Source organism: Marmota flaviventris, chromosome 5 (assembly GCF_047511675.1).
Source record: "Marmota flaviventris isolate mMarFla1 chromosome 5, mMarFla1.hap1, whole genome shotgun sequence".
NCBI lineage: Eukaryota > Metazoa > Chordata > Mammalia > Rodentia > Sciuridae > Marmota > Marmota flaviventris.
The window spans coordinates 21,578,715-21,605,643 of NC_092502.1; the positions used below are offsets into that span (position 1 = coordinate 21,578,715).

The 26,929-nt window shown below is 40.9% G+C and overlaps 3 long non-coding RNA genes across 3 annotated transcripts; 1 reads left to right on the forward strand and 2 right to left on the reverse strand.

Moving 5' to 3' along the window:
• Nucleotides 1-12,039: 12,039 nt before the first annotated feature.
• Nucleotides 12,040-23,038, reverse strand: LOC114095460 (uncharacterized). Its single transcript, XR_011707547.1, has 4 exons — nucleotides 22,811-23,038; nucleotides 19,464-19,586; nucleotides 12,738-12,941; nucleotides 12,040-12,572 (listed from the first exon to the last, which is right to left on the reverse strand). It is a non-coding gene; the product is annotated as an uncharacterized lncRNA (long non-coding RNA).
• Nucleotides 20,662-26,205, forward strand: LOC117794799 (uncharacterized). Its single transcript, XR_004618670.2, has 2 exons — nucleotides 20,662-21,168; nucleotides 25,342-26,205. It is a non-coding gene; the product is annotated as an uncharacterized lncRNA (long non-coding RNA).
• Nucleotides 20,696-22,548, reverse strand: LOC139705746 (uncharacterized). Its single transcript, XR_011707548.1, has 2 exons — nucleotides 22,445-22,548; nucleotides 20,696-21,191 (listed from the first exon to the last, which is right to left on the reverse strand). It is a non-coding gene; the product is annotated as an uncharacterized lncRNA (long non-coding RNA).
• Nucleotides 26,206-26,929: the final 724 nt, after the last annotated feature.

Consider the following 26,929-nt stretch of genomic DNA (forward strand, 5'->3'; position numbering starts at 1 on the left):
TGTTTTCTAGGGACTTGAATTTCCTCTTCTGTGAGGTATCCTCTTGCCCATTTTCTGCTGAGATGTTTATCTTCTTCCTTCCTGGTGTATAGGAGTTACTAATTGACCATAAGTGTGAAAATTTTGTGTATTATATATGCTGTGACTATCTTCTCCCAGTTACAGTTTTAATTTTCACTCTTTCTATCATATCTTTTGAATAGAAGTTCTTAAGTCTAACAATGTTTAATTTATCACTTTTTCTTTAGGGTGTGTGTGCATGTGTGTGTGCACACACACACTAATAAAAAAAAAATCTTTCCTTAACTTAAGGTCTTAAAGATAGTCCGTATTTGCTTCTAAAATTCCTAAGGTTTATCATTCGCACTTTAGTGTTTGACCCACATGAAATTGAAGTTTGAATTTGGTGTGAGGTAGGAATTCATTTTCATATGAGCTTATTTTTCTTTCACATAAAACAAGACTGAAAGTAGGAAATCCAGTGATTCTGTTCTGTTGTATATGTTCTAGAAAGATAGTCCTGAACAGATGAACTGGAAGAAATGTCTGAAGAGGTTCATAGGAACATTATTCATAAGAGCAAAACACTGAAAATGCCCTCAAAATGTCCAAGAGTAATATAGTGAACAAATACATTGGTATATGTGCCTATGATAGAATTCTACTCAGCACTAAAAATGAAAGATCTATAGACACATATATTAAAATGAACAAACCCTTTTAAACATCTTACTTTGAGCAAAAAAAAAATTGTAGGACTCAAAGTATGGTGCCATTTACATAACATTCAAAAATAGATAAAATTGAACAGTCTATTATTTAGATAGGCATGCATATGTGATTAAATTATAAAGATAAGCAAGAGTATGGTTAATAAGAAATTCAGAGTAACAATTACCATAGGGAAGGAGGGAGGTGTATGAGGTCAGGAAATGACACATAGGGTGCTTTGAGCACTGATAACCTTCTCATTCCTCAGCTGAGATGTAGAACATGTATCCCCTTCCTTTCCAATTCCAGCTAATCCATAGTATGCTTCCAGGGCTATCTTCCTCAATCCCAGTATTAAATATGTTACATTTGCTTGCTTCTCATGCTCCAACTATGTTGCAAGCATTGGAGGTTCTAGGATTCCATCCTTGGCCCTCTTCACATCTCCTGTCACCAGGTGATCTTCATGGGTGATGTCATCCCTCCTCATGACTTCCAACTTCCACTTAATGGAGATGACTCACCAATTTGTGTCTTTCCTAAACTCCAGACCCACATAAATAGCCACTGATTACATATTTCCATTTGCATGTTCCACAGTGCCTCTGACTCGACATGTCTAAATTTTTCTCCTTTAATTTTTTTTGTTGTTGTAGATGGACAGAAAGCCTTTATTTTATTTGTTTATTTTTATTCAGTGCTAAGGATTAAATCCAGTGCCTCACGTGTGCTAGGCAAGTGCTCTACCATTGAGCTACAGCCCCAGCCCCCGGCATGTCTAAATCTTAATTCATCTCCTACCCTCCTCCTCCTCCTAGCAGCTTCTCCCCTATTCTACTTAGCTTCCCGCGGCCAGCATTTTTAAATCACCCCCTGCTGTTCCTTTTCTCCAATCCCTTCCCAGTTACAATCAGTCACAGCAAGTCCTGTCAATGGTACTTCACTTAAAGATATATTCTGAACATTTGGGAACACATATTAAAAGTCTTAAAGATATGTATTATCAGCTCAATTGTGTCTCCCCAAAATTCACACGTTGAGCTGGGAGATCCTCAGAATGTGATCTGGTTTGGATACAGGGTCACAGTAGACGTAATTAACTAGGTTAAGATAAGAAATACTGCAGTATGGTGTGCTGTTAATCCAGTATCACTGGCGTCCTTATATAAAGGGGCAATTTGTACACAGAACACATTGTAAAGATGAAGGCAAAGATTGGGACGATGCAGTAGAAGCCAAGGAACACCTTGATGGCCGGCCAACCACCAGGAGCTGGGGAGGGACATGGAACCACACCTGCCTTCTTCAGAGACCTCATCTCCAACGCCCAGCGCCAGACCTGTGAGACTGTACATTTCTGTTGTTGATCCACTCGGTTTGTGGTATTTTGTCCCAGCAGCCCTGAGAAATTATTAAAACCTGCATACTTTGATCAGGATTTCCATGCCTAGCCAGAATTCCTATGAAAATACTCACACATGAACAAAGGAGTCCCTGTCAGAGTGTTGCCAACAGTAGGGTTAATAATTGCACAACAAGGAAAACAGCCTCCATGTCTGACAGGAGGAGACGAAGTTCATATATTACGACACAGTCACATCACAAAAAGTCACAGCGCTTTTCCAAAGGAGGACGTCTGCCTAAGACTTGAGGGAAAGACATTTTATAGTTCAGTTGCCGGAAAGGAAACACAAAGGAATGTAGAGATGGAATTTCATTCCATTTATACTTACTTTCTCCTTTTTTGCTTATCCATATTTTCTCAAGAGATGTGGTTTCAAAATGATCCTGCTCCCTCCCCAACTCATAAACATTGCCTAATTAAATTCATGATCCCTCCCCATCTTGGGAAGGAGGAAGAAAGAAAGAATACGAAGAGAGAGCATAAGAGGAGGAAAGGAATCTGCGTCAAGGAACTAGAAAAAGATAAAGGCATTTAGAAAGTAAAATACCAGCGTGAGCTCTAAGTGAAAAGGTTTGGAGAGGGAGAGTTTTGAATGAGAGTCTCCAAATCAATGAGGGGTGTGGGGTAAATGTGAAAGAGAGGAAAGGGCATAGGAAGGGTGTTCCTGGGGGTTATACACTTTCAAAACCATTTTTCTAGCAGTGCAACTTGAAGCTTAGAATTTCATTTTTCATTATTTTCAGCTGTTTGGATTAATGCTTCTTTGAATGCAAGGTCACATGAAGAAAGACGCAATGAGTCTAGGATTTATAAGGTTTATGTGATTTTTTTTCTACAACAAACATAGATTCCATTTCATACTGAAGTGTGCAAGAAATAGTACTTTCTTATATCTGAATTAAATTCATTTTTTTTTAACCCAGTGGTAAAAACAGAGGCAATGAGAGTTTTCTGCTTGAGATAATATTTCAAGGATGAATGGAGGCATAGGTCATGCTGAGCACATGTGGGACACATCTGGGCCTCAGGTCTTTGGACAATGGCATCTTTTGAGATGTGCCTCATTCCATCTGGTCTATGATCATCTGTCTACCCAGATCCTGCATTACTGGTCTGGTGAGTTTGGGCCTGTGACATCTTTGAAAAGACAGAAGCACTGATTGGGCTATTGGCTGGATCACGCCCACTTACTCCACACCACACAGGGCTGTCGGTAAACCCCGGAAATTTGTCAACTCCAGGGCTCAATATGGACTGGGGTACAAGCCCATAGATCCATCTAAGCCTTCAGCTGGGATTCTGTCATTCCCGATTTTTTTTTCCAGGATTTCTGCTGTGGCCTCTCTATGCTCCCCAGCTAAATCTCAACACAGGTTTGACCTCTTTCTCATGGACACTTAGGGCATTTAACTCTTCTGTATTATATCTCCTTGTCCGGGGGAATCTTGCCCCAGCTATGTTTGATTCAGATTCTTAGGCCTCTGAGTTTTCCTTCATTGTCTTTCTTTTGGACATTTATTCTGTCATCTGTCCACGCAATATTCAACTTTCCATCATTCCATCTTTGGCTCACTGTGTCTCTCAGGATTTCTCCTACTTCGGAGCATTTAACCACCTCTTCTGCGATAGTGACTCCTGAATCTACAGCTCCAATCCAAAGCCAATGCCTATATGCCGTGTATCTCTTCTTAATCTCCCACAAACCAGTAAAAACTCAATTTGTCCCAAATTCTACATATCTTCTAAAAACCTGTTCTTTCTCCTTCTTTCTTTTGCTTTCCACTGGGCATATGATAACGAATTGCTCAGATCATAGAAGTGCTTGCTAGGTGCTGAAGATGTTCAACGGAGTCATTCTCCACTTCTTTGGTATGGGGGGTGAGGATGCAAGGAAAGATTTCCTCCTGTAAATGTCACTGTAGCAGACATCTCCTGATGAGCACGACCCAGGAGATTGACTGCCTCATTTCCTTACTGTATTTTCATCATTCTTTAGAATTAGGCATTTTTATTATTTTCAAATACTCCACAGAGAGTGCACCCCTCTTCAGCCTGTTCCTTGGGTGGTGCCCTCCTGTTGCCTACTTTCTTGGTACACCACTGAAAACCTGGAGAACACCACTCTCCTGTCTTTATCCATGGCTACCTCTCAGGCTAGAGTCTAAAGCCAAATTACTGCTATTTCATTTTGGGGTCTTTTTAAATGCTATTCTCTCTGTTTAGAGTTCCTCCTACTCCAAACACATACTTTATCTGGTTTACCTCTTTAAGACACAGCTGAAGCATAGCTTTCCCTAGGAAGTTGCCTCGGCTTACCCAAGACTGAGTCATATGCTCTCCCAACCATGGGCTTCCACATTATTCTCTAAATACTGAATTTCTGCTTTGGTCACATGTACCCTAATCTGTTCATGACTCTCTCTCTCTCTCACTCGCTGTGTGCAAAGCAGTCTTATTCATTTCCATGTCTCCAGGTCCTAGGGAAATACAGGTGCTATACAATATGCAATGGGGCCATACCCTCATCAACCCATCATAACTTAAACATATCATAAGTCAAAATGCATTTAGGGCTGGGTGCAGTGGCGCATGCCTGTAATCCCAGTGGTCCTGGAGGCTGAGGCAGGAGGATTGTAGTTCAAAGCCAGCCTCAGCAAAAGAGAGGCACTAAGCAACTCAGTGAGACCCTTTCTCTAAATAAAATACAAATTAGGGCTGGGGATGTGGCTCAGTGGTTGAGTGACCAGAGTTCAATTCCCATCACTTCCCCCAAAATGCATTTAGGGCTGGGGGTATAGCGTAGTGGCAGAATGCTTGCCCTGTGTATGCAAAGCTTTATGTTCAGTCCCAGCACCACACACACACACACACACACACACACACACACACAACTTTTAGTACATCTAACCTATGGGACACAATAGCTTAGCAACATGGTACACTATAAAGCACCAGGTGTTTCCTCTTCTGATGGAGTGGCTGACTGGGAGCAGCAGTTCGTTGCTGGTGTTGAACATCATGAAAGAGTGTCTTACCACAGATCCCTCGCCCAGGGAAAGATCAAAATTCAAAATATGGAGTATGGTTGCTAATGAATATGTATTGCTCCTGCACCATTATCAAATTCAATCTTTGTAAGTCAGAGACCATCTGTACTTGTCACAATAATATAGGCTGGTGACAAAGGTGTTTACACAGTGTTGGGACACATGCTTTAAATTCTAGAGAACACTTATTTTCATGGGAAAAAATGCAGAGAATGCTCTCGGTGTCTCCTTTCGTTTCTTTTCCTGGTGCCCTTGACAATCCCTCCTGTGAACTTGCCACATATCCTGCAATGCCTGGGTTCAACTCCACCGCGGCCGCAAGATTCCCAAAGTGGAAGACATGTTTGAGTTTTGAATAATGGCTTTCCACAAATCTCTGCAGAGCTTTTGTTTCAGTCTAGTATTGGATTAGTATTCCATTCATTTAACTCCGCCAGTAAATAGTGACAGAATCCAGAAATCCGAGCTTTAATAATGTGGAATTTAAAAAAGGCATTTGAGTTTCTTGACAGTTGAAGCTGGGACATTTAAAATACATGTGACAGGGAACCAAATTGTGACATGTTCTCTCTCGAATCATCAAAGAGGTGTGCTCTAAAATGATTCCTATTCCAGGGGAGTGAATACAATCTGCTCCTCTTTTCCTATTGCCGCCATTTACAAACTGTCACCAGTTCTTACAGAGACTTTCTTCCGAGTGTCTCTCATCAACCATATCTTTCTTTTCATTTTAACAGTCTTATGAGCGTTCTCCCATACCATACCATGTCTTCTGTAGTGTTTCTTTAAATAGTATTATAGGTATCCAGGAGCAGTGGCCCACACCTGTAATCCCAGCTACTCTGGAGGCTGAGGCAAGAGGATTACAAGTTTGAGGGCAGCCTGGGCAATTTAGCAAGACCCTGTTTCAGAATAGAAAATGCTGGGGATGTAGCTTACTAGTAGAGCACACGCCTAGCATATACTGTGAGGCTCTGGGTTTAATTCTCAGCCCCACAACAAATAAATAAGTAAATAATATTCTAATGTTGAAATTTCTCAAAGAGCTAGAAGCACTGGTGTGCTGGTAAATGTTTCACCAATTCTCTGGGGGAATCCTGTATTTGTAGCGCTTGCCAATTTCCATGGTGCTAATACTGGCACCTGATGACATTGAGCTAGGGGCTGGAGAAAGGTCAACCCCGTTGGTTCTTTCCAGGCAGTGCAAAATAGTTTGTCACCTTCAGCACACCATCACTGCCTGGATGATTAATTTTTCTCAGTTTCCACCTAAATCAAGCTACCTTCAGATTCAGAAATATGCCTGCCATGAAAACAGGAAAAATAAAAAATCAGTCTGTCCACTTTTCTCTATCACCAGAATACTTCATTAGGTCACTTGATTGGAGACTGTGTTGGCCACTTAAGTGATCTCTCTGATTCCACTCTTGCCCCCTAGAAATATTCACACAACACCTCAGATGATTCTTTTTTGTTTGTTTTTAGCTTTACTGATGAGCTATATCCTCACCCCTTTTTATTTTTAAATTTTTACAAAGGGTCTCCTTGAGTTGCCCAGGCTGGCCTCTAACTTGAAATCCTTCCTGCCTCCGTCTCCCGATTAGCTGGGTTTACAGGAGTGCATCACAGTGCCTGACTGTTATTATTTTTTAAATACTAATTGATGGTGTCACTTGTAAGGATGCAATGTTGCACCACACCAATGGCCATGCCAAAGGCGCCCAATGGAGTCATGCAGGGTTGCTCTGAAGAACCATACTCTGCAACACCAGCCTCTGCCTAAAGTCCCCAGGAGTCTTCCATTAGTCTTGAGGATTTGTGTAACAGTTTGCATCTGGATCACACATGGCCTAACAGGCTTTCCAAGCATCTCATTACCTGACCCAGCTCCCTTTTCTGCCCCATCCGTGGGCTCCCTCTGACTTGCTTGGCTCCAGTTCCTCCATCCCTTGTGTGTCCCTCTTTCTCTGCAAAACATTACAGCATGCACTATCAGTGTGCGCCAACGGCAGTTCCTATGCGCCCAAAAGATAACTTATGGTTTATATTTTGATTTATTTTAATCCTAATTTGATTGTACCACCTACAGGGATTCAGGTCAAAAAAATTCTATTTGTCCTTAAAATTTTAAATTCACAATAAATGTCATGTTGTTCTATTAATAAATAGAAAGACTTTTAATAATCACTGTTGGGGAGGCCATTGATTAATGTCTGGGCATATTTATAAACTTAAATTCCTAAAGCATTTGAAATTACATTCATAAATTTAGTATAGTTGCTTTTATTGTCTAACAAAAAGAATATAAGTAACTCTAATGTATTTAACATAAATATGGTGGATATCGGGTTTTCTTAAGTGTTTCAATACTGGCTGTAAATGTAGTAAGATTTTTCTAACACGTTGAACTTAAAGTAAGAAGTTAATATATTACTCAATTTTATAACATAAATTGAAATCATAAGGTAATTCTGCTTGATTTGCTATCATACTAAATTCCCCCAACAATTATAAACATTCTAAATAGCAAACATAGATCTATTATTTCTGTATTTACCACAGCTATGAGTACAATACGTTTGAATGAATCTCTCATTATTATTTACTCCATTACCTTTATTCTCAATTCCAGATTTTCCTGGAATTAAAAAGAACATATGAAGTAAACCATTATACCATGGCTAACAATTGCTCTTTTCTTCAGAGGAGGGCACTGAGGAAAAAACTGAACCATGATTTGACAGGACTTGAAATTTTGTTTTCGCATCATACTGAGGCCTATTTGTGGTCATTTTTACAGGGATTTCATAGTTAAAAAGGGTCTCATGTTCACTACCCTAATTCTAGCCAAATTTGGGTCTGCAATGTCTCTAAGTTTCAAGTTGAGGTTGGAATCCTTTACTCCCTTAATGGCTTTATTCTTTTTTTTTGGACGGGGGATTGAACGAAAGGGTGCTCAACCACTGATCCACATCCCCAGCCCTATTTCATATTTTATTTAGAGACAGGGTCTCACTGAGCTGCTTAGTGCCTCGCCCAGGTTGAAGCTGGCTTTGAACTTGCAATCCTCCCATCTCAGCCTCCCGTGCTGCTGGGATTACAGGCGTGCAACCTGGCTATGGCTTTACTCTATTTTAAATTTACAATTTATTCCTCCTGGCAGGCAGGGCTAAGCCACTATTGATATTTAAATAAATACATTTGGATTCCCCAAAGCCCTTTGTAGTTTTTACACAGCTCTGTTTATATCAATAAGATGAGTGTTAATGATAGAAATGGGATCTCCATTTATACTCAGGTCTGTAAAAACACTTTAAAAATGTTATCTCATCTTAATTTATAATTAGAGCCCCCAATCAATCAGGAGTTAAAAATAATATTACAGTCAATACCCACATGGCTCCTTTTCTTTCCTTTAGGTTCCAGGGAACTTACTGAGTGCCTTGACATGCAGGGTAAGAGGGACTGGCCCTTCACTGTCCTCCATTCAAGCTGGCCTTGCCCCTGAAGTCTCTTGCCTGGTGATTTCGTATGTTAGCCTGAACTGGCGATATGTCGCTTCCTCATTCCATCTGTAGGGCTCTCTAGAAAATGATCTGCCTTGCTTCCTTTATATATCCCTTAGCCCAGGGTAATCCATTCTGCTGCTCCCTTGCTATGTTGGGCTATAGAAAATGCTTGGAGGCCTTCTGACATCCTGTGAGTAGTAATATATATAATAATACATATATGATATATTATATATAACATATTAATCTATATACCAATCATATAGCCTATGAGTAGTATTTTTATGTGTACATTTTATATATACATACATACATACATACATGTATATATATGAAAAATATATAGCAGGTTCTAAATCCCTGAGAAAGCAAGACAGGCAGAGACTCAGATTGATTTCTCTTTGAGGATCTGATATTCGGTAGGAGCAGGAAACTTCTCTTGGTGAATAAGAAAGAAGGCCTAGATTATCACTGTAAGGACTGACCATTTCATGGTGGAAAGGTGAGGAATTTGATGGGTCACTCCTGTTTCCTCAGCTGGGCACTCAGCTGAAAGTGAATGGAGGAGAGAGAGTCTGTATGATGTGCAAGGTTTGAGAAAAAAGCAGCGTGTGTCCAGCACTGATGGGGGCCAACTTATGAACATGACAATGAAGTGGAGGGTGCTGAGGGCCAAGAATCGCAGGTTGTGGTTGGGGCAGGGGCAGGTGCAGAGGAGATGAAAGGGAAGAGCGTTAGGAAAGTTCACAGAACCCCAGCACCATAAAAAGTGTTTACGAGCAACATGTTTAAACAAGAGAAAAGACCCGATGGTGGGTAAAGGGAGATAGAAGGACAGGGCGGAGTATGTCGTTTGGTAGGGTCAGTGGGCTGGAAGCTTGATGCTGAGAGGGACATGTGAGGACAGGGGACCTATCCAGAGCTTTGTAGGAGTGCTCAGAGAGAAAGGTACCTGAAAACAAGGTGCTTGAAAGTTAACGATGACAGTTGGAGAGCCGGTCTGGAAGTAGGTCAGATGGAAGGAAAGATCTTTTAAGAAGGGAGTGAGGAATAGGGAGCAATGTCTTCACAGGCACAGGAATTGTTTTGGGGGATAATGAGAATGTTCTGGAATGGAGAAGCAGTAGTGGTTGCACAATACTGTGAAAGTAACAAATACCACTCAATCATCCACTTTAAATCACTAAATTTATGTTTTGTAAATGTTTCCAACATTTTTAATTTTTTAAAAAATATTTTGTGGGGAGGGTGCAGGGATTGAACTCATGGGCACTCAACCACTGAGCCAGCCCTTTTCTTTCTTTTTTGTATTTTATTTAGAGACAGGGTCTTACTGAGTTGCTGAGGCTGGCTTTGAACTCATGATCCTCCTACCTCAGCCTCCTGAGCCACTGGAATTACAGGTACATGCCACCACACCTGGCTAATATTTGTTTTTTAAAGGAAAGGATGGGGATGTCAGCATGAGGGCAGGGGGTATCAGCAGGCCAGGTAGGACCTTGCACTAGTGCACTATGGATTTGTTCTTCATTTGTTCCATGAACATTCAACCCAATTTACTGGAGACTTACTATATACAGTCTATTAAATGCAAGGGAGACGGGGTGAGGGGTTCAAAGAAGAATAAACAGTGGCTCATAACATAAAGAATAATTACTTAAGGGGCTGGGGTTGTGGCTCAACGGTAGAGCGCTCGCCTAGCACGTGCAAGGCCCTGGATTCGATCCTCAGCACCCCATAAAAATAAATAAAATAAAGATATTGTGTCCAACTACAACTAAAAAAATTTTTTTAAAGAATAATTAGTTAAATGAGAAAATACTTGCACAGTAGCTCTAAACAAGGTGCATAAGTAGGTCCATCTGAGTCATGAGAGTCTTGAAGACAGACATTATACTTTGTTGCATTCATATCACATGAAGTATTTGCAGGAACTATGAGTCCTAATTTACTTATATCACACCTATTTATGTACTCAATAAATATTGTCTGACCCTTAGGACCTTTAGTATCTTTGGATAGTACCAGTATAAGTATGAGAATCAAAATAACAAAAATAATAAGAGTAACAGTGAATGCTTATCTTAGCTGGTTTGGATTGCTCTGAAAAAATACCTTAGACTGGGTAGTTTATAAACAATAGAAATTTGGTGCTCATTATTCAGGAAGCTGGGGAGTCCAAGATCTAGGCACTAGCAGATTTGGTGAGGGTCCCTTCATTGTAGAGAGCACCTTTCTATGTGTCCTCACATGGCAGGAGGAGTGAACCAGCTCCCTCAACCCTCTTTAAAAGAGCACTAATCCCATTCATGAAAACAGAGCCCTTGGGAACTGGTCACCTCCCAGAGGCCCTGCCTTTTGCGATGCTATTGCATGGAAGATTCCATTTGAACATGTGATTTGGAGGTCACAATTATTCAGACCACAGCAATGCTGCTTTCCCTGTGCCAGGGATCTTATGTATATATTAACTCATCTAATCTCCATAAAATTCCATGAGGCAAGTGTCACTCAGTCAGAAATTAGATAGAGAAAGACTGAGTCACTGGTCAAAGACATAAAAGCAAAAAAGGCAGAACCAGGCTTTGAACCTGGCTAGCATCAGATAACAGATAACACACCATACATTTCAAAGGCAAGAAGAAAGGATTTTCAGAGTTTTCAACATAAATGATAAATAGGAGATAGAACTATTTACCTTGGTTTAAACATTACATCAAACATACAAAATGTATTAAAACATCACCTGGTACCCCCTTAATATGTACAATTTTTATGTTTTTAAATAAAAAGACATTTTGCTCCACTATACTCTGAAGTTTGTGAACCAGACGAGCAGTCTTATTTTGTAGAACCACACAGAGGCATCAAAGAGCGCCAACAGGGAAGATTCCCAAAGTGTTACTGCCCTTTCTGCTTCTACAGTTCTTTCAGGTAAAAATAGTATTTACGCATCACCAGGGAAAGACCAGTGAGGTGTGAGTTCTAGACTCAGACATTTGGTTCTGTGAATTCACATCACTTCTGACATGGTCACTGTGGCAGGAAGCAGGGTATTGTGCAGTGCTCCTAACTACCTCTGTGACTCCTGGTGAGTTACTTGACCCCTCTGTGCCTCAGTTCCCTCATGTTTACAATGGAAATCATAATGCTGCCTACTTTATAGATTTTCTTGCTGTGGATTAAAGGTAGTAAATATCAATTCTTGCTGTGGATTAAAGGTAGTAAATATCAACCTCATAGTACAAGACCCAGAGCATGGTAAATGTGTGTGAAGTTTCTGCATATACCTATCAGTGCTTCTCCATTTCCTATCAAAGTCCAAACCACTGAATGAAAGCAAAGGTAAAAGGAACAGGGACAGACCTTGGTGGATCAGTGATGCTTTATTAAGCAGTAGAAGGGCCCATTTTTAGGAGAAAGATGGCAACTGGTTACAATAGGGGTCTAAGTTTGGTAGGGTTTAGTTAGACTTAATCACAGCAGACTGTGTCGGTTGGGCAGTCAGGGAAACAGTTGTAGAACAGGAAACTGTGAAAGTCCAGAGCACAGTTGTCTTCCTTCTTTCCCTTGAACCCATTGTTTTCTTTTCTCCCTGGGGGTTGTAGTTTTCCATATCCTCCTTTCCAGACTGAACAGAGATAATGAATATCCGGCTGCATCCTGCTGAGAAGGAGTAGTGTCAGGGACTCCCCGCTTTCAGAGTTCTGGGAGAGAAGACGGAGACCCCAGTGGTAGAGGCTGAAGAGAGGTGTATATGGAAGAAGCCTCAGGTCATCTTAGACGAAGTCCCCTTTTTTGTGGTTTCAGGGAATCAGATTGTGAGCACAGGAGAATGGCTTTGACGCGTTCCTGGGAGGCGGTTTGAGCTAAACAGGTCACCTTACATTGAAACTGTTTCTGTATAAAATCAAGAATACAGAGAAGAAAGCTTATTATGAGAAAGATGAATATTAAGGGGGAATCACCAGGAGGTCCATCATTTTAGATTCCCCCACTAAGGACGACCAAAATCAGCTGGTTCTCGTCTTTGCTGATCCAGATAGTCCTGGAGCTGTCTCTTACCACTTCTGATTGGTTTTCATACTGCATTCTTCCTGAACCGGTTTTGCAGGACGACAGATGTCAGGGAGTCCAGTTGATTTTGAAAAATCAGTACAAAGTTGGCAACCTGTTGGATGTCTTCAATAACCTGTTCTGATGACTTTACATAGTAATGAGTTGAGGCTCCCTATCCTGCTGCTCCGGTGCCCATCCCAGCAGATATCCCTAGGAGTAAGGGAGGAAACCGAAGGGCTCACTTATGTTCACTGTAATTAGGACAGGGAAACTTTGGTTGTTAGGTAAAATGTCAAATTGAGGATTAAGGAAGACCAAGGTACAGAGGCCAGTCCAATTTTTGGTAGGCAGGGGTAAATATGAGCCTCACAAAGGAAAAATGCCTCAGAATTTGGGGGGTACCAGGGTTATGGGGCTGACACAGTATATGTATTAAGTTCAATTCAAAGAACTATTGTCTTTTAAATGCCTGGGTCTGGCTGTACTTTGGTCATAACTGTTCTTGCTAGGTGTTCAACGTCAACTTGACCTGCCTTGGTCAAGTTGACCTTGTTCCTACCTATTGTTAGATAGTTCCCTCAGGGGGTCACACTTGGGAACTTGTGAGCAGCCTCTTAGCTCCTTTGGTGCCATCTGCCAGGAAGGACCAGGGTCTCCTTGACCATGTGGCTTCCCTTAGAAGCATCAGGGATGTCTCCTTCTGCAATGACCCTCCTCTTTGCAGCATGTACACCGGTGGCTTTCTGTTCTCTTGAGTTATCATTCACCTTCTCTGAACGGGAGGTCACATGGCCCAGAGTCACAAACCTATTAGAGAAGTTCCCTTGTTCCCTGGGTTTGAGTTAACTCAGAGGGCAAGAGCCAAATATTGGCCATTTTCTTTCTTGGCTCTTTTATTCCTTAACTTTTTACTCTCCAAGTTTTGGTCTTAAATATCCAGCAAGCCAGTTTCACCAGTCTTAAAGTAAGAGTACTGGGTTTTACCTTTAATGTCTATTACTTTATACTTATTTACCCCTTTTATTTAACTGAGGTCAGTATTAATGCTGGAAGTTAGTCTTACATTTTGCCTGTCCTATAGATCTAAACTTGGCTAAACTTGATTCTTTCTTGGTACACTTTTTTTTTTCTGTTTAATAGCAGTAGATTGGAAAGACTATATGGATATAGAGCAGAAAGCAACAAAGTTGGTGAAAGAGAGCCCATGATGTCACTGATTCTCTTATTGTCCCATGAAACTGCTCCAGTTGTTTCTACATTGTAGAATATATAACACATAATAGTTATTTTACAGAATCTGAACAATCTGCACCCACTGCTACTGGTATCTCAGTGGGTGGGGGGGGCTTTTTATAACTCATTGGCTATGGCAAGAAGCTGGTGGTCCTCTGTATGTTGTCTAATCATTCTTAATTCTGTTGATCTACAGCATGGGGGGTGCATCCCTCTTTCTTTCTGTACGTTTTGCCTATAGCAGAACTTGGTTCACTGACCATCTTTTTTTAATTCCTTACTCACTTAGCTCACTTTCATATATTTTTCAACAGTGAGGATGCTCTCCCTTTCCAGCATCCCGAGGACCCCAGAGAATGGGCTATTCCCCTTTCCCTCACACCGCGTGTATCCTCATGGTAACTATACTCACCTCAACTGTAACCCACCCACATCACTTTGCACATCTATCACCATCAAATCAAATCATTTATGTGTCTGCCTTTGCACTTCAAGAGACAGGAGTTCTTGGAGTCCAGGGACTCTTGAAAGTTGCTGTTATATATTCTGATAGCCTCACATAAGATAAAAATTTCAGCTGGGCATGGCTCTGGAGGCTGAGGCAGGAGGACTGTGAATTCAAAACCAGCCTCAGCAACGGAGAGGTGCTAAGCAACTCAGTGAGACCCCGTCTCTAAATAAAATACAAAATAGGGCTGGGGGTGTGGCTCAGTGGTCAAGAGTGTCCCTGAGTTCAATCCCTGGAACACCTCCCCCCACCACCAAAAAAAAAAAAATAATTCAGCATTAGCAATAGCATAAAGAAACATCAAGTATCCAGGAATTCATGTAATGATAGATGAATAAGAATCCTCAACAGGATCTTGGGAAACTGGACAAGCTGATTCCAAAATTGATTCAGAAATGTGAACAGCGAGATTCTCTTGAAAATGAAGAAAAAACAAAGTGGGACAGTGTATTCTAACCTAGATCAAGACTTCCTGGGACTGGTGGTGTAGCTCAGTGGTAGAGTGTTTTCTTAAAATGCACAAGGCTCTGGATTCCATACCCAGCACCACATAAAATAGACCCCTTTTTAAGCTAGTGTCATTGAAAGTTTTGTATCAACCTAGGCTAAACACAAACCTGTGGGTTGGAATAAAAAGCTCAAAAGCAGGTCCAGATAGAGAGGCACACTCAGCTTTTGACAGAAATGGCATTGAGGAACAAGGGGAAGAGAGGTATAAAACAAGGCTTACACATAAAAAATATTAAATTTACACCAAGAATTTATATTCATCAAAAGATACCATTTTGAGAATGAAAAGGGCAGTTACAGTAAAGAGTTTGCTGTGTCTTTAACTGACCAGAGACTTGCATTCAGAATACACACAAAGAGTTACAAAACATTCAAGAAGCAAAAGACAAATAACCCAAGAGAAAATTGGGTAAGAGTCTTGAGCAACTCACAAAAGAGGATATTTAAAAGGCTGGTAAACATGAAAAAAACTCAACCTGTTTAGCAATTAGGGAAATGCAAGTTAAAAACCCACTAGAATGGCTAACACTAAAAGGATTACCAATACCAATTACAGGTTACAGAGCAACAAAAACTGCCAAAGATCGCTATTGGGAGTGTACATTCATACAAACACCTTGGAAGCCAGCAGAAGACAAGCAGTTCTATACACACAGGCACACAGCAGGAAGACAAGCCCCAAACGTCAGAAGCAATGTAAATTATAATAACTCCAAACTGAAATTTTACTGTTTATGAACCTAGTGTTCATAAGTAGTAGAATGAATAAATAGTGGTGTATTCCTATGAAGGAAATCTATACTGCAACGAACAAGAACATAATTGAATCTCATGATGTTAAGCAGAAAAAGCTCACCACAAAACAGCACGTGACACCTAATTCGGTTTTTATAACATCCAGGAACAGGTGAAACTAAATGACGGTGTTCAGGGATTCATACTTAGATGGTCAAAGGAAAGGAAGTAACTGCATTAAAGTCGGGAAAAGAGTTGCCTTAGGGGTTAGTGAAACAGTTGTGAATGAGAATGGTGGGTGAGAGGTTTCCAAGGTATCCCCAAGCTTCCTTTTCTGGATAGTGGTTAAATGGTTGTGTTTTATAACAATATTTTAAGCTGTTCAATAATGTTTTATGAACTTAGCATTATTATTACTATTAGTTACTATTTTATCTTCACAGTATATGACATTCGAGGGTAAGTGATGAGCAAATTAAGAGAACCGAATTGCTTGGGACTCTTTAAGCAGCAAACAACAAAGTACAGCCTAACTGAAATAAGCAAAAAAAAAAAATAGTAATGTATTGGCTAATTAAAGGGGGGTGGGCAAGCATCCTGGCTTCAGATAAAGATGAGATCAATACTCACACGCTGTGACCAGGTTCTGGTTTCTTTTTATGTCTCCAGATTACAAACAATCCCTGTGTTACAAGGATTTTGATGTATGAATTTTTAAAAATGATAGCACGAAAGCAATATGTGTTACATAGGAGCTGTACTTTGAAGTTTGAATTTGAGCTAGTGCTAGGTGGTATGGTCCTGAGCAGCTGCACTGAGCCAAAGCTCCAGCCAGCCATGAGATCATGAGGGTGAACACTCCACAGTGTTCTGTGTAGCTAAGCGAGGATGTTTGGTAGGTAAAGTGCATTCAATGCACTTTTGATTTACAATATTTTTTACTCAAAAAGGATTTATCGGGATGTAACCCTATTGTAAGATGAGGGGCATCTGTATAGCCCTCCTCTTTCAGGTCTAACGGAAAAGAGAGAATTTGTTCTCCCAACAGTTCAATCTAAAGCTCTGGTGTTTAGTCCCACTCTGATTGTCCTGACATGGGTCACCAGTCCTTCTTTGGACTAATCATTAAGGGAGATAAGATAATCTGATTGATCCATCCATGGGCAATGGGCAATGGACCACATGACTATCATAATTCAAGGTAGCATTAGAAAAGGGAAAGAAAATCACAACAGTGGGGAGAAAGCCAACGTGTCTTTGACAGTCAACATCACTCTGTTTAGTTCAATATCATCAAGCATGAAAAACAACACAATTTTTTTTTAACTACTCTTATCTCGGTCTTCATCGGAACTAAGACAAAGAAAGTGAGAAAGTGTCTGGGTAGGACAGAGGTACACCAGCTAAGATTAAATCTGAAAACAACAACAAACATACTTTTTTTTTTCCTGCTGATATCAGAGATTCAAGTCACAAGTTCTCAGATTGATTAAGAGCAAAGCTGGGGAATAGGGATGTGGCCCAGCTGAACTGCGGCAACAAGTAAAACTTCATTAGACTCTCAGTGGGAGAAAAAATTGTAAGCAACATGTAGAGGACAACTCAGAAAACTTGAGTATTGGCTGAACAGTAGAAGATTTAGGGAATTACCCTTTATTTCCTTAGGTAATTGATCATTTGGGAGAAAGCTCTTACTTTTAGAAGAGGCAAGCTAGAATACTTAGGGATGGAGTGTGTTGATACCTACAGACTACTCTCAAATAGCTTAGCAACACACACACACACACACATGCACACACACAGAGAGCAAATATGCAAAATTTAATAGTAGTTTTATCCAGATGATGTGTATATGGATGGTCATTATGAGATTCTTCTGTATGTAAATGTTGGGGAAATAAAAATTATTTTCAGGAAAATCTGAAAAATTCAGCCTTCGTCCTCCAAAAAGGAAAAAAAAAACAATGCTGATTTATTTCTTTACTGTCTCCTCCTAAGATCTCAGATATTAGTTCTGTACTAGGTGGAAAGAGATAAAATTATTGGGTATTAAAATAATATAAGAGGGGCTGTGGTTGTAGCTCAGCGGTAGCATGCTTGCCCAGCACATGTGAGGTTCTGGGTTCAATCCTCAGCGCTACATAAAAATAAATAAATAAAATAAAGGTATTGTGTCCATCTACAACTAAATTTTTTTTAAAAATAATATAAGCTCTATTGCTTTTCTAATTATCCATGAAAAATATTTATGCAGCACCAACTATGTACATGTATCTCTTACTGTTAATAGGGTATTACAGTTTCATCTCTGGCATTATTACAGAATAAAAGTTGTCAACCAAATATAAAAGACTGAAGGAGAACTAATACATTTATGGAGGGCTTACTTTATATGAGGAATATTAGCACATCTCATTGCATTTATTTTTCATAAAAACCAAGTGAAGTAGATACTACTATCATTCTTGTTTTACAGATGACAAATGGAGGTGGTTGTAAGTTATATACACTTGGCCCACGGTCCCACAGCTGACAGGTAGGAGGTATCTGAATCTAGGAGTAAATGAATCTGTTCTCTTACCGTGCTGGTGGGAATGTAAAATGGAGGAGTTGATTTGGAAAACAATCTGGCAGTTCCTTTAAAAGTTAAACATAGCTGGGCACAGTGGCACATGCCTGTAATCCCAGCTGCTGAGGATGCTGAGACAGGAGGATTGCAAGTTCAAGATCAGCTTTAGGAATTTAGCAAGGCTCTAAGCAACTTAGTGAGAGCCTCTCTCAGAATAAAAAGTAAAAAGGACTGAGATGTGGCTCTGTGGTTAAACCACTGGGTTCAATCCCCAGTACCCAAGAAAGAAAAAAAAGTTAAAAATAAAGTCACCAGTAATTCTGTTAAGTATAGGCTTAAGATACATAAAAATTTATGCACTAATGTTCATAGCAGCATTATTTGTTAAAGCTCCAGAGAGAAAAAAAACTAAATGTTCATCACCTGATGAATGGATAAATACCATGTGGTACATCCATACAATAAAATTTTCTTTGGCAAGCAAAAAAAAATTAAGTATTAAGTATTCATAAGACTACACATAGATGGATCTCAAAAATATTACACTAAGTGAAATAAACTGAACACAAGTGAGTATATAGTATATGATTCTATTTATATGAAAAGTCCAGAACTGGCAAATTTATGAAGACAGAAAGATTAGTGATTGCTTAGAGCCTAAGGGGAAGGGAGAGATAGTGCTGTTAATGGATACATTACCCTCTGAGGGCAAGTTAGGATGGAATGTTCTAAAAACTTATTATGGTAATAGTTGTACAACTATGAACATATTAAAAATCACTGAATTGTATACACTTTAGAATAGGTGGATTCTATATTATGTGAGTTAAGCTGTTTTCATACACACACACACACACACACACACACACACATATATATATATATATATATATATATTATATATATTGTATATATGAAAATAAAGAGTAAATTTTCCTTTATCACACTGTGTTGTCTAACAGAACTATAATTTTCTTCATAAACTTGGTTTTTAAAATCAGACCATGAGGGTAGCCAGGTTGAATGGGTCCTTTCAGACTGTTCTAGACAGTTGATTACTAAAATGGATCTTTTTGAATGTCCAGTTATCTGAATTGGAGAAAAACCTCAAAATGCTCAGAAAATATTAGGGATGAAGAAATCGGGGAATGAATCAATACATGGAAATTCTTTTTACCCCAATAGTCTCAATGTAGGCTATCCACATTTTTTGGATTTTGGTTTCATCCTGTGAATCTGTTGTAGGAGATCTTGTCTCTGGGTCCAGAAGCCAGTGCATACAGAGCTGGCCACCAATTACCTGCAGATTTGCAAAAAAAAAAAAAAAAAAAAGAGAGAGAGAGAGAGAGAGAGACTATTTGTATTGATTATCATTAATAGTTGGTTTCTGTAAGTATTTCAGGAACTAGTCCTTTGGACTGGCTGGAATTGTGGCAAATTCACACTGTGTTAAACTTTGTGTTGTCTTCCTTTTTCTTTTTCTTTTTTTCCTTTTTTTGGTACTGGGGATTGAATTCAGGGGCACTTTCCCACTGAGCCACATCCCCAGTTGTTTTTTTTTTTTTTTTTTTGAGATAGGGTCTTCCTTAGTTGTTTAAAGCCTAATTTGCTGAGGCTGGTCTTGAACTTGTGATCCATCCTGCCTCAGCTTCCCAATTGCTGGGATTACAGTCATGTGCCACCATACCAGGCCTGACTTTTGACTTAATGTTGGACGCATTTATGGAGTCAGACACTAAGCTTGTGTGCCATGAGGTCACATGTCACATGCATTTATGAAGAAAGGAAGATAACCTTGAAAATCCTGAATGCATAAACTTGGTTTTTAAAATCAGACCTTTTAAAATCACTGCCATTTCCCAGTCTTAACACTTCTTTCCTTCTAGAAACCTGGGCTAGTTCCTTTTATGACCAAGCTGTGGCATTTGGGCAATTCCTTAAGTTTGTTTTAAGTATTTGCAGTAAGTTTAGCTCCTGTGTTTTCCTGACTGGGGTGGGTTTGGGTGTCTCCAGGAAGTATTTCTACCTCTCCCTTGCTCTCTTCTGTTTGAGTGGCCCACTCTCCACACCCCTGCCCCCCTTCTTCTTTCCTTGTCTTTTCTTTTTCAGTTTGATTTGGTTAATTGCTTCTGCACTGTGGTGCTTTCCCAAAACTGGATTAGCAGCAACATAATAGCAGTAACCCTTTAATTACCAGAGTAATTTTCTTTACACATTGTTTTGAACTTCAGCATTTATAGATAGCTGCTGTAAAATTCAAAGGTAAAATGATAGGTGACTGTTTCCTGCTTTTACAAGGACCTACAGAGAGTGTTGTAGGGCTTTAAAAAAGCAGTGAGAACTGAGACAGGCCTTGCCTCCATTTAAACTGTTGGGTGCAGAGCAGGCTGAACAGATGTTGGCTGCAAGATAGCCCATGCACTCAAACCCCCCTCTATCTGGTCCTTTATCACCTGTTTGCCTCAAGTCTGAACATTCAACCCTGCTCAAGGCTGAACACTTAACCCCCCCTTGGGCCAACAAGGCAGCTTGCAGACCCAGAGGCCCCATTAGATTTGGGCTATAAAAAACTCCCTCCTGCCAGGCCCCCCTCTCTCTTGCTCTCTCTCTCTCTTGCTCCCTCTCTCTTGCTATCTCTCTTGCTTTCTCTCTCTCCTGCGTGCGCTTCCCCCCCCCTCTTTCCTTTCTCTTTGTTGCACTGCTGCAATAAAGATCTTTTGGTTGCTCCGAGTGTTGTGGTCACTTTCCTTTCATTGGTGCAGAAACCCGGGAGAGGGTTAAAACCCACTTTTGGGTCCCTCTTCCTTCGGAAGTGCCACTCACCGGATGGCCTGAACCCATTTTCTCGACTGCCAGAACTCCATCCACCACCAGCCAGATTGGTGAGTTTTCCCTTCCTGGAGTCCTAAACCCAAAGGTGGTGTCAGGAGGATTTGACCATTGATTGTCTGGCAAACCTCTTTGCCCACCTGTGGGGAGGAAAACACCCCACCACAGCCTTTCAGGCTACGGTGGCCCTCAGGGACTCCTTCCTAGGGCAGAATAGACTCCTGGGTTCAAAATTATTCCCTTCCCTTCCCAGCTGTTAGTTACCAGCATAGGCTTTGTAGGTCTCCCTCGAAGGACTGTGTAACCTCCGGGGACACATAACAGAGAACTGAACATCACACCCAACCCAGACCTTCACCATCTTGGTGGCTCTCCTAAAGTCCTAGTCCTCAGACGCTTACCCTCCCCTTCCTCTCTCTTCCCCTGTCTCTCTCTTTCCCCTCTTTCCGGCCCTGGGAGTATCCGGCCTCTCCAGGAGGGGGTCCCGAAAAGCCTTGGCCAAGGTCTCCCAAGGCCCCGGCTCCGTCCAGGACGAGAGCTTCGACTGTCAGGATTCGGTGACGACCAATCTCTGCAGCTCGAACCTGCCACTAAAGCACTCCTGATTTTTGGCTCTAGCGGGGACGCCCCTTTTGCCAATAAATCAGTTTCCTCCTTCTCTCTTATACTACGGTTGCATCCTCTTCCTTCTCCTCTAAACTGTTTGCGTCCCCTTCCCTCCTCCTTATACTACTTTGCGACTTGGGTAATGTGTCCTCTCTACCGGTCGACTCTCCCCTACAATGCCTCTTGGATAACCTCAAAACCCTCTCCTTGACACCAGACATCAAACCCCCAAAATTGATCAAATATAGCACCCAGGCCTGGCCTACTTATCCCTTAGACAACCAAAGCAGATGGCCCTCCTTTTGGGTCCCTGGATCCCTCCATTCTAAGGGATCTCTACAATTACTGTGAGCATTCGAAAAAATGGGTAAAAAGCTGTTATATCAAAGCTTTCTTCTTGCTTGTGCTCTCTGCACCTTTTGCAGACCTCTGCAAATTCTTCTAGCTTGCAAACCAACACCCACAACCACTGACCCCCAATCTTCTCCTCCTCCGGACTCATCCACTACTTTTGACCCTACTGATGAATTTCCACCCTATGGCCCGGCTCAAATAGTCCTCATCCTCAACCTTCTGCCCCAGCCCCTCCACTGTCTCCCCCACCTGAACAACCTGACTTCTCCTCTCCACTCACTAGATCAAAAACTAAACAACCGCCTTTCCTCAAACCATTGCCTCTTTCCTGAGGTAGCAGGTACTGAAGGAATCCCTTCACCTACTCACTCCTCTCTTCTTCTGTCAGCGCCCACACAAGGTGCCACCAGGTCCTCTTACCAACTAACCCAAAGCTCAAACAAGCTGAGGAGAGCCCTTGGACCCCTATCAGAGATCTGGTGAAAGTGGCCTTTAAAGTTGCTTTGTCATCACTGAAAACAGGTTACTAAGAATTGTCCCTTACAGGTTTTTTGGGATATTCACTCCCATCCTCCCCTCTGCTCTACCTGTTCTACTGCTCAAGTTTTCCTTGCTAGGGAAAATCCTATTCTTTTACATCACTCCTTCCTCATTCTCAGATCCACCGAGCTGCTCTCAGCCCCGCCTTCCCATCTTCCCCTCCTTACCCAGGCCCACAGAAAAGGCTTAACTGACCTTCTCCAGAAATCTTCACCATGGCTGATTTTAGGACTTTCAGCAAAAGAATCTCTACAAAAAGTTCAATGTAGATAAACTTCCTATTTTCCCGTTGCCCTGTTTTATTTGGTCACTGGCTGGAAAAATCAGCACTCGAAAAGCTGGACACCCCCTTACTAGTTTTTCACAAAATATGTAAAACAAGGCCTCTGGCCTTGAGCTGGGGCTTCACAGAGAAGGCTACATGTCTAAGATAAGGAGGTTACCAACTGGGCTCCATGATAACAGCTGGAGGGGATGGGGAGGGTGGGGGGAAGAGGAGAGAAAGGGAAGAAAAAGCTCTCCCCCTCCCAAGTGTCCTTGAAGGGTTAACTTGCCCAGAACAGAGGAAACAAAACAAAACAAAACTGCTTTTTGTGAACTTCTGCAGACTGCGAACTTCTGAGCCCCTTCCCTTACATGTTGGGTACAAAATTCTGAAACAACCTAAACTTGGGGTTCAGGGGATTAATTGATTACAACAGAAGCAGTGCCCTCTGAATCCGGTTGCAACCAAATAAAACTATTTCCCTATCTTCAGTGCTATCTTAGGTGCCTTGCCTTGTCTGTCCCTACAACAGTATAATTCTATATACTTAAACATTGTTCATGTTTTCATGAAATGGTCAACAGATGTGATTAATTGTGTGCTGCAAATAACAAAATATCTCTTATTAAAATGGAATAATTTGCCTAAATTCAGAAATTTACAAGGATTATTTAAAAATGTAAAAAAAGAAAGAGTTAACAAATAGGAAAGAGAAATTAGAAGGTTCTAGATATGGATTTAATAGAAGGAAAATGTGTTTCTGGATAAGAGAGTCTATTATGTAAATAAAAGGGTTTAAGTAAGTGCTAAAGAAGGTCTGTATATACAACTATGGTTAAACAACAACTGTTATTTTGCAATATTGTAATATGTTATTTCTTTAAAAGCTAAACTTGATTAATATAAAAACATCAATAATAATTGTGGTACTATTACTCTTCTTTGTATATTAAATGTGTTCATATTTTCCAGGTATATGTCATTAAGATAGAAGCTTTAAAAAAAAAAAAAACTATATCAAGTTGGTGTTCTCCAAAAGGTTGCATGGTTATTTTAGGCTTATAAAAATAACATATCGGAGATTTATTTATATCATTTAATGTTTTATAACTGGACCTGTTATCAATAAGATTAATATAAAGTTCTATACACTGGGTACAATTTAAATGTAATATACTGTATTACCTAGTATTCATGTGACATCAAGCAACAATATATGTAAATTTTATAAAATAATATTTTTTAAAAAAAAGATCAGCTTCAATACTAGAACACTTTACCTAAGATTTATAAATCTTAGCCTTACCTGGGATAAGGCTGTGCTTCCCATCTTACTACATGTCAGAATGACTCCAAAGTAGGCCAGACTTCAGCTAAAGCCCAATACTCTTAATTTAGGGTGAAACTGACTTTGCTGGATGTTTATGATCAAGACTTAAAGTTAAATTAAAATGGCCAAGAAAACCAATATTTGGCTCTGGCCCTCTGAGTCAGTCTGAATCCAGGGAACAGGGAACTTCTCTAAAGAGCTTTGCAACTCTGGGCCATATAACCTCCTGATCAGGGAGATTAATGAGACCACTGGAGAATGAAAAGCCAATCAGTGCATTTGCTGTGAATAGGAGGGTCACTGGAGACAGGAGACATCCCTGATGCTTCCAAGGGAAGCCACATGGTCAAGCAAGACCTGGACCCATCCTAGCGCAAATGGCACTAGCAGAACTATGAAGCTGCTCTCAGGTTCCCCCACGAGCGACCCCTATGGGAACTCGGCTGACTCTTAACAATAGATAGAAACAAAATCAATTTTGACCAACTTGATCTTAAACACCTACCAAAAACAGTTAAGCCAAAACACAGTCATTCCTGGGAGTAATAAAGGACAAGAACAGCTAGAAAAGAGGAGTCAGCAACTAAGCCAACAGGCTCCATGGGGAATGCTCAATTAAGTATGGCCTTGGCTCCTCCCCCTCACAGGACCCCTATTAGTCCTCTCTATGTTTCTCCTAATAGAACCATGTCTATTAAATTGCCTACAGAAGTTCATGCAAGATCAGATACACAAATTCACCAACAAGCTGGTCAATCAACTACTTCTTTAAGACTACCAGCCCTGATGCCCAAGATGGACACCTACGACTCATGACCAACTCCTCTGGCTCCAGAGACACTGTGCCCATCTAAAACCCTCTCTAACCCCTTTTTCCAATTTTCACAACCCCTCTTTCACTTCCTAGGAATGAGAACTACTCTCCAGCATGTCCACTCTGCTTATTCTGTCTGCTCTACAGTATCCCCACAAGGAAGCATCAAACCTAAACTCTCCCTGGTACCACAATGTCTCCCACCTTAAAAAGGCACTTGTTCCAAATGTCCAGCCTTGGACTTCAACCATGCCCACCAAACTCAAAATTTCTTGCCAACCCTCTTCTTCTTTTACTAATCATTATTCTCTCTCAAGTTTTTATCTCAAACCACAGATGCTGCTTCTACATCCAAGCAACATGACACCAGGATGACACCACCCACTCTCAGTTTATGGGTCAAGGCGATTGCCCTTCCACTGGCTGCAATCAGGCTGTCACCCTTAACATTACTGGATTCAACCAAGCCACCTCCAATACTTCCTAGAGTCCCTGCTACAGGACCAGTGGCTGATACCAAGAATCTCCTCCATCCAGGACTGGTTTGATGCCATCGAGGACTTGTGGCTTCAAGGAACTTTTATGGACTTTACCCCTACCACAGTAGTTGTCTGTAGCCACTGAGTGTTATTTCTGGCTGCCCTGGTGTTCTCAGAGCTGTCCCCTGAACATTCCTCCACTTCCCCTTCTAGGTCTAACACCACTAACACCATTAAGCAGGAAGTAGCCAGAGGACTTTATGCCGTCCCCCATGTCACTTAGAAAAACAAAAAGGGAGGAATGTTGGGTGCAGAGCAGGCTGAACTGTGTTGTCTGCAGGGCAGGCTGAACAGATGTTGGCTGCAAGATAGCCCACGCACTCAACCCCCCCTCTATCTGGTCCTTTATCACCTGATTGCCTCAAGTCTGAACATTCAACCCTGCTCAAGGCTGAACACTTAACCCCCGCTTGGGCCAACAAGGCAGCTTGCAGACCCAGAGGCCCCATTAGATTTGGGCTATAAAAACTCCCTCCTGCCAGGCCCCCCTCTCTCTTGCTCTCTCTCTCTCTTGCTCCCTCTCTTGCTTTCTGTCTCTCTCCTGCGTGCGCTTCCCCTCTCTCTCTCTCTCTCTCTCTCTCTCTCTCCTTCTTTCTTTTCTCTTTGTTGCACTGCTGCAATAAAGATCTTTTGGTTGCTTGAGTGTTGTGGTCACTTTCCTTTCATAAACAAATTACAAATCCAATGACAATACTAAAGTAATATTTTCAGGATTCTTCAATCTAACTAAGAATGATAAATAAATCAAATGATGATTTAGTGTTATATACATTTTGATTTCTTTGTAATCTGTTTCTGACCTTCTGTCTTCTTGAACTGCAATAGTAAAATTGTTAAAACAGAGGGAATGAAGGTGAAGGCCTTGCTATCTTGGGAAGTTTCCTATTTCAATTGTTAGTCATGTGGCCTCTGTAATTTCTTACTAGGCTATATAAAGACTCATAAAACTGCCTCTTTGTGATATGACAGGCTTAATGATTATCCTAAAGTGGTCTAAGGCACCTGGATAAAAAGGTGGTTATAAAGAGTGATGAACACAGTTCTCAGAAATATTTTAAACTTGATTTCTAAGAGCTGTCCAGCTGGTAGAAGGCAAGTTACTCTGAATCTGGTTGACTGATTCCTATAGGATCACATTTTCTATTTATGTAGAGCTTGCTTATACAACTTTGGCAAGACATAGGATGTTCAGAATTGAGGGGAGGTGCCATTTATAGTGCAGAGGACAGGTCACACTAGTTTCTAGTGGAAACCTGCTCTCCAAGGACTATCCAAAAAATAGCAACAACAGTGGAGGGATTGTGGAAGATCCTGGTTAGGCTAGGCAATAGATCTAGAAGTCTTGCTAAAGCCCAGCAACTAGTGA